The sequence below is a fragment of the Podarcis melisellensis genome, assembly GCF_964234715.1.
Source record: "Podarcis melisellensis genome assembly, chromosome: 1".
NCBI lineage: Eukaryota > Metazoa > Chordata > Lepidosauria > Squamata > Lacertidae > Podarcis > Podarcis melisellensis.
The window spans coordinates 79,354,453-79,367,570 of NC_138528.1; positions in this window are offsets into that span (position 1 = coordinate 79,354,453).

The window sequence follows — 13,118 nt, forward strand, 5'->3', positions numbered from 1 at the left end:
GCCACAAAATGGCAGTCGCCCTCCTGCAGCGACACTGGGACACAAGATGCTAACTGTTTACAGGGAAAAGACAACTTATGCGCTTATGACAGAAGAGGAGATAGCAAGATGGAAGGTAGGGGATAAGATGTATATGAATATAAATAAAGGGGTAAGTTGGTGGAGCAGGGGATGCATGAAGAGAGATGGAGATGGGGAAAGTGGTACAGAGAAGGAAAGTAGCTCTTTCTCACCAGCTGTGAGGTTGGCAAAGCATCCCTCCCTCCCACAGAGAGCTAATGGGAATGTACAAGCAAGGCAAAGACCTGGATGGAGTTTCCCCCCACCTCTCTCCTCTTCATGCCCCAGGCAACATTGACTGCAAATCCCCCTGGCCTGCCAGAAAGGAAACCTTCTCTATCTGTGACTCAAGCAGCAGCTGTTTCGCATTCCAGGAGTCTCCCCCTTCCTTCTCCTTCAGCTATAAAAGTCACCCACTGACGCAAATCCTCCCACCCCCCAAATCTGAGAGACAGATTTAGAATCCTGTTATTGACAGTGACAAGGAGGAACTGGACGCCCCCAAATGCTGGAGATGGGCTGTTGCCTCATTTCACTAATCCCATCCTGAGGAAGGAAAATTCCCCAGTCCCACTCTTGGAGCTGAGATGATAAGATTTTCCCAGATGGAGATGGTAGGTAGTGGAGGAGTAATGTGTGATTGACTGACTGACTGACTGACTGACTGATACAGCAGAGGTGCCTGTTGCCCAGTGCTTGGTAAGGATGTTGCACAGAACTGTGCACCATGGACTTCTAGCTCTGCTTTAGAGCATGAAAAGTGGTGCACTTCTGGAGACAGTTTTTGAACACATTATTTGATATAATAATGTGTAGATGCTCTAGAATGGAGGCTTTTCCAGAGAAGTGTTTATGCATTATACTTATATACTTATAGAAAATGCATCCCACACATTCAACACTGTTAAGTGACTAACAGTAGCAAAAAATGACAGGGTTGTGTCTACTCCCTTGGAAAGGTAGTGGACACTCATTCACTGGAGGTTTTAAAGCACAGGTTGGATGGCCATCCATCCTGGATGCTTTAGCTGAGATTCCCACACTGCAAGGAAAAGACTAGATGAGCCTTGGGGTCCCTTCCAACACTACAATTCTATTATTCTAATGCTAATCCTGCTCAGAGTAGCCCCAGTGATATTAATGAGCATGACTCAGAGTATAACTTGGTTGGATACATTGCAGAATATCAGAATAAAATGACAGTATCAAACAAAGCACAGCGGAGGCAGGCATATATCAGATGAGTTTTCAGAGAAAATATGCTCTAGTCAGTGAGGCAGAAGAGACGGGGCCACAGGTCTCTTACCTAATGCTTTTCCTGTAAATCTCTAGTAAACAGCAAGGGAATTCCACACAAAGCACCTGTGGGAATAGTTTTTTTGGGGAAAGGATATCTAATCTAATGCATGCATAAGATCAACTAAGCAATAGCAGAGAGGTAGGGAGAATGGGAAACAGGTGCCCGGAGAGGTGCAGTTTCCACTTGCTTCCTTGCCTTATTTGTGTTTAGCTCGTCTCCTGGTGTGCTGAACCTCTTGCTTTCATTGATTGCGTACAACCTTTGTGAAAGCCTCCTGCTGCTTCGTTCTCTCTAGGAAACTGAATCAAAGCTCACTGAAGTCAATGGGAGCTTTTTCATTCCCTTCTGTGGACTTCAGCTCACAGTCCAAATCAATGCAGGTTCATTCTTTCCTCTTGGCTTTCCTGCTTCTCTCCAGTATTTGCATCATTATCAAACCCTGTACTAGAAGAAATATTTGCTGTAAAGATGAAATCGGTATTGGAGGGTGGGTGGAAATCTTGACCGTTGCTTTGCTGATTGAAAATCTTTCACACAGACTTCCAGACTAATCTTTTGAAGACGACAAGGTGATGTCCTAGCTTTGGAGCAGAACATTATCAATCATGTACAAGTACTTTAGAAATCACAAGCTCTCTTGACCTTTCCAGATAATCAGTTGTAATGCATAAAATTCTCTGCTACTTTATTTGTTGTGCAAAATAAAACCCAGATTGCTTCCTTCTTTCTTTGCAGGGATATTTCATTTCCCTACTTTCAAAATGCAAAAGGTTTGTTGCTGAGAATATATGATTTACCATTCAAGGACCCAGGAAGTGTTTTCAACGGGAGGGTTCAGGCAGGTCGATATTCAATTCAAAATGAAATTCAGAAGGGATTCTAAGTGCACTGCAAAGACTCAATTCATAAATAGCATATAAAATAGTATACACACCGTTAAGACCATGTTCATGGAAGACAATCTTATTTGGCTACAAGCGATCACCAAAGAAGAAAATGACTATGAATAGTATAAAAAATGGCATAAGAATTGGAAACAGGGCTCGACCTCTTCACTTTCACCTTCCTCTCCACACATTAGAGCTCAGCTCAACTACTTCTTCAATAGTAAAGCTCTGCTCCCAAGGTATAGCTAGCAAGATGGTGCAGTCAGTTGTTGGGTCCTAGAAAACAGGATGTATTGGAAGACATAGCCTGGCTTGAGACAAGATGGCTCCCTGAAGCATTGGCTCCATCTAATGGCCTGAGACTTCTGCTCAATGAGCATTCTCTCCCCTAGAAATATTGAACAGGTTACAGTGCCTGCTTTTAAGACAAAAATGGGCAACCTTACTTTGTTTTCTAAGCCAAGAGATAGACACAGAGAAAAAGCAGAAAAGGAGAGTGAGGAAGGAGACAAGATGGCACTCATCCTTTCTAGAATGATAGAGATTACAGATGAAAATCTTAAAGAACAATTTGCAGCTCAGCTTGCATCACTGAAAGCAGTGTTAATAGATGTATGGAATCTCCACTGGCACACACTAGGGATATGTTTTTGAAATTAATCCACCACTGGTATTTAACCCCAAGACACCTCTCTTTTGTGGCCTTGGTCTCCTCTCCTGAATGTCCTGGGAGGTCAGGCAGTTGGTTCATACAAACACATGTGATGGGACTGTATGGTTACTACAAGTAAAAGGATTCTTGAATCTTTCAGAAAATATATATTACTAATTTCAGTAATATATATTTCAGAATATATATTTATATTCAGAATATATATTTATATTTCAGAATATATATATTACTAACCAAACCATCGAGTTCACCCCATCCCTCAGTTGGCCCAATCAAACCTTTTTGCAACTGAATCCCTAGCCATCACTACTACGGTATTAGTTTCTCACCTGCTAGTCGCAGCCCCATGCCATGACTAGGAAATTTTGGTAAGCATTCTCTTAGGGCAATTGGTGGGACAGTTCATGCTACTGGAAATGATTTATTCTAAATTCAGGGCAGCCAGGGGGCAATGTAAAGCTGGAAAGTTTTATGCCACTTGGTTTCACAAATAGGACAGTCCATGATTATCCTCTTCCTTCTGCTGATGGGTCCCTGTGGTTTCACTGATTGTAGCCTTGTAATGCCTCCTTAGTTGTACACCCAGATGCATCAAAATTATTTATTTAATGTATTGCTGCACTTAGTTATGTGACAATTATTTTCATGATTCCATTTTGCACTATTGGTTTTCTCTTATGCTTTATTCTTTCACTAATTTGTATTACTCTCTACAGTTTTTATCTATATGCAATTATTGTATTATAAAATCAATTTTCAAAATTGCTGAGAAAAAAACAGGCTGCATCTCTCATTCTTCCTTTTCAATAAGGGTTTTTTGGGTTGTGGGGGGAGCTCTAGCTTCTTCCTCCCTCTTCTGGCAAGATAACACAATTCCCTCCAAGTCTCTAATAACTTTTAAACTTGCATTGGGTTTTTTAAAATAAAAATGTTATGCCTGTAGTGATTCTGCCCCACCACTCCATGTTATCACACCTGGGGTGGGTGGGTCTCCAGCACATTGGTTTCTCATTGAGTCAATGCAAGTAGGCTAGGCGCATAGCCCTTGGGAAGAAAAGGGCTACTGAAACTACCCTTTAGCAGGGATGCAGAAGCTGTCAGACTACAACTCCCATTAACCCTGATCATTGGGCCAATGAGGGTTTAGCTTCAATGATATCTGAGAGGGAGGTAGTTTTCTCAACCCTGCTATAGGAGGTGCCTTGTATTGCCTGAAATGGCAAGTGCAAGACATGCTAGCAGAGGCTGATGGGAGTTGTAGTTCAGCAACAGTTGCTGGGAATTGCAGGTGGGCAGAGTGCTGTTGCACTCATGTCCAGCTTGCAGGCTTCCCACTGGCATCTGGTCGTCAACTGTGAGGACAGGATGCTGGACTGGATGGGCCATTGGCCTGATCCAGCAAGCTCTCCTTATGTTCTTAACATCTGGAGGGCACCAGTTCCCCATCTAAGGACCCTTAAATTATGCTTATTACATTAGCAGAGCATTTTACATGTTAAAAAAAACTTTTCCCTTTCTCTAGTAAATCGTGGAACAGAGAAACGTATACAACAAAAGAAGAGGGGTAGGGAGTAAATGTGATCTTATGAATATTTACATTATTGACTAAATAAGAAATTAGTCAAACCATTAATCGCAGTAGAAGAAGTGTAGTCAATAATGCAAATGTTCAAGAGAAAGGCTTTGCATAGAACAACATCGGCTTTATGTTACATTTTTTAAAGATTGTAACATAGCAAAACTCACAGACTTTTACTGTGTAATGGTCACATCCAAGACCTGACAAGGCTAGTTGTTCACAGATGGTTACATGGACCAAAACATATGCATAGATTTCAATCTCATGTTCCTAATGGGATGCCCTGCTTTGACACCCAACATCATATTCTCTGGACTGAATTTGAACCATTTTTCCTAGAATGAGTGGGAAAGCAGCCCTTGCTGGGGATTAACAAGAAAGTCTCTCAAGTGGGAGCTACTGGGAGGAAATTGCCAGCGACAGAGTTAACAGAAAGCTCTTAATTTACAAGGCTGCTGTTTTGGAGTGCTCCTCCATAGGCGGATATGCTGCAAATCTTGGTTTTATGACTCTTTAGAGGTTTTCTGAATGGACCTTTGGCAGAGAAACAAGTGTGGCAGCACTGAAGTTCACTGGTGGGAGGTGAACCTCAGGCTTGGTGCAAAGCACTCTCTTAATGAGGTGCCTCGCAACCACCTCCTTACACATTCATCGCCTGGGAGACACGTTGCTGGTCAGCTCAGCCCAGTGATCTGCAGCCTTTGAGTAATAACGGATTATTAAAGCTCTCTGAAGTGTCTCGTTTTTCCATTATTGCTCAACTGCAGAGTCATTACCATTTAATAACCGTTAATCCTCTCATTACCGGTTATCACTGCTCAGTGGGTACTCGGCCATCCCCAAAGCTATACCATACCTGCACCCCCACACCTGATTACATTGCAGAGAACACACATCTGTGCCCCATGGAAAAACCAGCCCATTGTTCTGGCACAGCTCTCCCAAAGCAGAAAACAACAAATCTGCCTCATCAGTCCAGAAATGCCAATCTGCCCTAGAAGTTTTCTGCTGTCGTTTTCTGCTTGGGGAGAGATGGGAAAGGGCCCTACAGCTCAGAGTCTGAATCAGCCTACAGCTGATACGTCAGTGCACATCTGCTTCGCCTGTTTAGATTCCTCGCAAACCAGCTCAGAGTTGTGAGGTCAGGCACACATGGCTCTACGTTCTGCCATTTTACAAAGAGCAGCTCTCTATTTGAAGGGCTGTCAGAGGAGAGTCCTCTGTTGGAATGGCTGTCAGGTGTGGTTTGAAGATAAGGATCCACAAGAAAGAAAAGCCAAAGCCTTCACGTTGGCCATGAGCAGCGAGTACCCAGCAGACTGAGCAAACACACCAGTGCCTAATCACAGTCTTCACCACCATTCTGAGATACACTGTGTTTCTATTTAAATCCTATAAGTTATATCTATGCATATAAATCAGGATATGTAAATGCTATGCAAATTGGTGTCCTTTTGAGCCTGCTTTTTTGGTGACACGGAAGTGGCCACCCTACTCTTGATTCACCAAACTGAATGCAGCTGACTAGCCACATCAACTGTAGATCTGCCAGGTGCTTGACAACCCCTGCCATGGCCTCATTTTTGTAATACCAGGCAGGTAGCAAAAACAGAAGAAGGATAATAAGCCACTAGTGAGTGGTCATGCATGGAAAGTGAGCTGCACTTCGCTTGGGAGGTTTCCAGTCTGGTGTAGTGCTTAAGAACAGTGGACTCTTAATCTGGGGAACCAGGTTTGCGTCCCCGCCCCTCCACATGCAGCTGCTGGGTGACCTTGGGCTAGTCCCACTTCTCTGAAGTCTCTCAGCCTCACTCACCTCACAGAGTGTTTGTTGTGGGGAAGGAAGGGAAAATGAGATTGTTAGCCGCTTTGGATAGTGATAAAGCAGGATATCAAATCCAAACTCCCTTAGGATAGTGATAAAGCAGGATATCAAATCCAAACTCTTCTTCTTCTTCATGTTGCTCAGGCCTGCCCTAGGTAACTGGCATGCAGCTGGACCTCACCAGTACTGAGATGGGTACACACAGGCAGAATATATGGATGGGTGGATGAAGGAAGGAGCAAGACTGTGCCTACCAGCCCCACCCACGCCACTGGTGTTACTGCTGGCCACCTTCCTCAGCAGCCACATGTTCAGCTCACGGGTATGAGTGTAGGACTCCTCCACATGAGTCCAGGGTCCCCACTCATGTGGCAAAACCCTGTGCACATAAATCTGTATATGCATAGCCCCCCTCCAAACATGCAACCCCTGGAGGCCATCAACAGTGGGCATGTTGGCATCGAGGGTGCAGCTAGTGGGAACAATATTGTTCTTTCCTCCGTGCATTTGCTGTGCATGCGGAGGAAAGCTAAGCCAGAGCAGCTTATGGCCCACAGGGCTATGATTTGGTGGGTCACAAGTTGTGTTTGGCTGGATAAGGCAAGGGGTTTGTGGGTTCCTCACCATGATGCCACCCAACATCACTGATGGCAGCCTGTTCATCTGCCTTTTGCTAAAAGTGAATGCAGCAGCCTCTTATCCCCTTGGTATTCATGCAACTCTTTGTTGTCTCTCTAATGTGACACTGGAACAATAGCCTAAGTGAAATCCACATAGGCTTTCTGTGCTTCATTCCATTTATCAGCAAGATCAGTGATTACTTTAAGAAGGCTATTAGCTGGCTTTGGCCCAGCCTTTTAAAAAAACATAAAGCCCATTGGCTATGAGAAAAGCCTTTCTCTCGAACATTTGCATTATTGACTATGCTTTTTCTGTGGACAGCTATTTTCTGCTCAGGCTAATTGGTTCAGCTAATTTCTTATTTAGTTCTTAGTGCAAATATATTACAGCGAACTCTCTTTTTTCTCCTCCCCCTTTCTCCTATGCCTTTCTCCACAATCCCATGACTTACTAAAGATAGATTCCCCCCCCCAAAAAAACACTTGCTTTTTTTAAAAAAAACAAAAAAACACAAAACCCCTCTCTTGTGTACATTCCAGACAGGCCTTCAGATTTACGTCAATCTCAATGATTCCATTATGCCATCTCTGTGCCTGGTCTGCCTCTTTTAAAAAGGCTCTGGCTTCATGAGCTCAGACATATGAATAAGAAGTTCAGACAAGTTCCTGGGCTGGACTTCCTTTTAAATCTCACTCCATATAACCAGAAGCATTAGTGCAAAAGCATTTTATCCATATTGGGGGGGGGTGCCATTTGTTCATCTGCCCAGATTTTTTGCTGGGCTTACCCTGAAGACTCAAGGCTGGTAAATTATGTGTAAATCCCCACTCCCCAAAATAGATAAAATCCAGTAAATAGATCTCGATCCTCATCCCCATTCAGTGCTTAACTCTGGCCCAAAATCAGACTGGTGAGTTTCCAGTGGGAAAAAAGCCTTCTGTGATTATATATTCACTTAAAATTGTCCACTGATGCCAGGCAGTGGGTGAGGATTGGCCATGAGGTTGGCATTCCTCACAGCGGCTGGAATAATCATCCACGGTCAGTGCAACTGGACACCTTCCAAGGGTCTAGAGGTGGGCATGGGCAGAGGCAAAGCAGGTGGAACAACAAATGCAGATTTTACCTATGTAATTTGTACACACACTTACACACCCCTCTCTAATCTCTAGCTGGACAAGCAAGAGGCATTATCTGCCTTTTAAATCCACATTCCATCCTGGCAAAAAGTATATGGGATATGAAGCAGAAGTAGTCAGAGGTGTGATCAGGGGAAATGGGGTGGGTTTTGTGGGCCAGATAGAGAGGGCTAGAGGACTGAATTTGGCTCCTGTGCATGATGTTCCCCACCCCTACTCTGCCTTCTAAGATGCACATCCAGTTTCAGCAGGAAGCCAGCCAGATGAGCCCTGCTCTCCCCACCCCTCCTCATCCCAGCCCGCAACTGGCTGGCTATTTTCTCCGCAGAAAGAACACTCACTGCTGCTAGCATGAGACGAGTGAAGATATGGTTGCTGCCGCCTCAGAGTGAGGGATCCCTCTTCCCATAGTTGTAGCAGCTGTATCACTACTGACTGAAAGCCTTTATGGGTGTGCAAGCATAGATTACAGTATATTCTACTTGCAGGCTTACTGTTCCTAGGGCCAGATCAAGACATTTTAGCACTGGAGGTGAACTACAAAATGGTGCTGCTGCCCCCTGCCAAGGAGGAAGGTGTGAGTGAAGATCTACATCAGGAATGGGGGGGGGAGGAAGAATAAAGTTATATGTTAAGGGAAAGGGTGGGAGGAGACCAGAAACGCTCCTATTGGCGAAAAGGCTGCAAGGCAGGAGCTGCCAAAGAGGTGACAGTTCTGGCCTCCAAGGAGAGTGCCACAGCTGTTGCTGCCACTGCCACTGGCGGAGGAAGAGGAGTGCGGGGGGAGCACACTGCCCCTGGCAGCACGATCCTAGTGGGGTGCCATCATGACTGTCCCCCTCCCTGTGCTAGGCGCCACGCCCCTGCAGGTGGCGCGCCAGCCCTGCCCCCACCTGCTCTCTGCCCCCCCCCCCGGTGCGGGAGCATGAAACTCCGCCACTGGCCACTGCAGCAGCAGTAGAGAGCAATGCATTCCTTGGAGGCTAGATCTGCTGCCCTTGTGGATCCTGCCACCAAAGCAACCACCTGACCTTGTGTCATGGGTGGGCCAGCCCTGGCTGTGAACCTGTTGCCACCCTGGAGTGACTATGGACAGGAGGAAGGAAAAAGCTCTGCCATGGCTCCTGTGTGCTCCTTGCTGTAGCGTGATGGCTAGTGGCCGACAGGTCTTTGAAGGCTCCCTTGTTGGTGTATAGTTTTCATACAAGGTTTCTAGTGTGTGGATTCCTGCAGGACAGGAGGCTGCCCTACAGCACACCTGAAGTCCAGTGTGGCTAATGAACAGAAACTAGTGGACTGGATTTTATGTCTGATTGGTTGTTTCTCAAGCAGTTGCCCAATTCGGCAGTATTTGTCTAACTGGGCATTTCTCCATGAATTTTTAGAATGCCATACCAAGTTTTAAAAGGAATTCCTATAAGGCTGACAGGCAAAACAAGAACAAAGACACAGCATTACAGTAATAGATTTCAGGCGGAAGGCTGTGTTATTCTGTCATAGCAAAAAACAACAGAGTGCTAACGGAATGGGTGACAAACTCTGGGGACACCTCTTCTTTTCTGGCATACAGCAGCCCACTGCTATGTAAATACTGCCACCGCTTCTTATTTTGCAAAGGAATAAATGGTCAGATGCACAGGCAGTTCAAACCCTAGGACCTTAACAGAGTGGATCTGAGCTATAGTAAGCTGTAGCATAAACAAGTCACTAAGCATCTCCAACTGAGCAGCCTGCCTTTGTTTTGCCTTGAGGCTTGAATAATTTTCTTCTCTAACCGGGGAGATGAGATGTGATGAAGTTTCAAGAATCCATGTCCTGGAGGGCTGATTTATTCAGTTACTTGGGCTAGATCGCACATGATGCTAAGTGTGCTATAGAGGAGGGCTCCAGAAAAATGTGTAAGTGTCTGCCTGTCCCATGTGACGTTATTGAAGGATTTGGAAAGTGTGCATGCTCTGTTGCATTTGCTGCCCCTTCATCACATGGTGAAAAGAACAGCAGCCATTGCTGGCCATCTCTTCCATCATTAAAAGGGACATTACAAATGGGTAACCATTTTAAAAACAAACTTTCTTGTTAGTGGTGCTGCAACATATTTCATAGTCAACACTCTGGAAGGAAGAAGGACATTGCCAAAGTTTATATATATGCATTATCATGTGGGGCAACGTGGAGACATGTTCCTAGCTGAATATGACTTAGCACAAAGAGCCCCTTATATCTTCATCTGACTATGTTAGGCAGGTGCACGCCTCTCAAAAGTCCATGCTTTGTTGCAACAAAATGCAAGCCTTAGCTTGTCATGTAGTCCAAAACCAAGCTTGCAGTTTGTTTCTCTTCAAACAAACCACAAGTCATAAACTGAGATTTATTCTGACTTACCCCTCATTGTTTGATTGTGGGGGGAAACAAACCATGAGTCTAGGTTTAGACATAACAACAAGCCAAGCCTTGTGGTCCATTGTTCCCAGCACAGCATGTCCAGGAGTGAAGTGGGGACTTCTGAGCATCGTGTATTAGCACATGACTAATCTGAATTAAACTCCAGTGAAACATTAATTATGGTTTAACATGATGTGCAAACACAGCCTTTGGCATCATCTCTGTGATGGATATTCATTCCTTTTTGCATGCTTCTGAGCCTTTCCATAATAAGAAGGTACTCTGAATTGAGTCTTGGTTTGGTGTTTAATGACCCTCTGTGCTTTTCCCTACACCCACCTCTTCAAGTTATTGAATTTCCCACCCCTACATAGTTTCTCTTCTGAATTGGAGCTGCCACAGTTTATTTCTGCCTCTATGGCTCATTTCTTATACACCACAACTTGGGAGTTCAATCACTCATCAACAACCACCACTGGAAGCCCATGGACATTTTAATATTTCAGCCTATTACTTGAGGCCAATTTGTTTAACCAAATATTGACCCGCAGTATGTCTAGTGCCTGCTACTCTGTGCCTATATGATGCAGCAGTTGTAATCACATTTATACACCATTTGACCTAGATGTCCTCTAAATACACCACGTTCCATCATGGAAACACCCTTGTAAGGTAAGCCCCTATCTTTATCCCTCTATTGCTGATTATTTCATGGGCAAGATGAGATTTGAACCAGGGATTTCCCAGATCACAGTTTAGGCTCTTAGTCGTGACATTTAATTATTGTGTCGTTTGATTGTTCTGCCCTGCACCCAGATGGCTATTCAGTGGAACAGGAGGCGAGTAATTTTCCCCACTTGTCTCATTACATATTGTATTCAAAGACATCTGGAGCAACTTCACTTGGGGTCAGAACTGCACTATGAACCTGCTCGTGGGCTTTTAGCCCTTGAAAATGCTACACTGCTGTGACCATTGGGTGCTGGCCCACTTCTGCAGCAGCATTAGCCCTGTTTGAGTGTTCTGACTGGCCCGGTTACAATCACATGCGTGGGAGAGGGGGAATCACACTTCCTGTCCCCAGTTGTTCTGTCAAATCCTCAGTGCCCAGTCCACACATCTTAAACAATATTTCCCACATAATTTGGAAAGATCAGACTATAGATAGATAGCAACATGGTTCCTCCAGCAGTACTGCCTGTGTGCATATACATTCTTTGAGAAGGTCACATGAATGCATGGGAGGGCAGGGCACAATCACACACTCCTAAGTAAACATTGATGCGGCTATGTCATCTGTACAGGGCATCTTCTTCAGGCTAATTTAAATTAACAAAGATTCATCCATTACATTATAAGGCCCTGTGTGGATTCTCTGCATAGATCTGGTACAAGCTGTTCTGATCAGAGAGTTAATCAGACAGTAATTATTATGGTAACAGCAGCACCTGGTAGCCCCAGTTGAGACCAGTTCCTCAATCTGCTGCATTCTGTGCAAACACAAATTGACAGCTCTAATGCAGAGACCTTCCTATACAAATAAGCACAAGGCCTTTTGACTGTTCACAACCTACACTATTCATAAAGTCTACCACCATGTCATTTACTCTCCCACCTTCTCTCTCCCATATTGCCATATTGTTGATTATAAATATAAAGCATGGTAATGATATTGTCCACAAGGGGAAAACTGAGGTAGAGAAGATTTACAGGATCTAACCAGGAGGATCAAGTGTGTGACACCACTTGGATCACTGCATGGCAGGGTTTGGGCCATGCGAGGGTAGAAGGACAGGGAAATCAGGGAACAGGAAGAGAAAGTGAGTAACAGAATGGTTGAAGCACCAGCAGTAGTTACCTAGTCCAAAACGAGAAGCAGTAGAGATGAGGTGAATTTTTGAGACTTGGGATATTGCACACTATACTTTTAAAGAACATTCGAAGCATCTTCTTTCCCTCAAAGAATCTTGGGTACTGTGGTTTATTCCCTCAGAAGTTACAATTCCCAGCAACCCTGAACATACTACAATTTGCAGGATTCCTGGGTGTTTTGTTTTTGTTTTTGCTATTATCTGGTTTGCCTCAGAGAGCAAAATGTATTGGGCTAGCCCTGGGTTCAGAACAAATGCCTCTCCACTTCCATGGCAGAAATCTGGGACTTCGAAGTTACATAGCATGCATGGAGTCCTAGCCCTGTCTTTGCAGCCCCTAACGTGAATGTGGGGCTAAAAAGGGAATGTACAAGTGGAAAGTGGCTAGCAGGAGAGTGGTGTTTAAATCTCCCATCCCCACAATCCTGCTCCCTAAGAATTTTTTTCCTCCTAGCCAGGCTTATTTCCAGTCTCAGATGGGGGGGGGGGGAGAAGATAGGGAAGAGAGTTTGCAAGGGGGAGACTGGTGGACTGAGGCAATGTGTGTAGAGCAACACCTGCCTGCCTGCCAGCCGCTTCTCCCCTGCAAACAGACCTGTGCCGCTGTGCATCTGCCCTAGGCAGCAAACATGGGATTTTGGAATCCCCTCGAGGCATTATGAGGCCATTCTTTTCAGAAGGCACTTGAGGGAAACAATTAAACATAAAGGTATTCAGGAGTCTATTAACCGCAGCAAAAATGTTGATTGCAAAAATTTGGTGTGAACCTTCCCATCCTTCA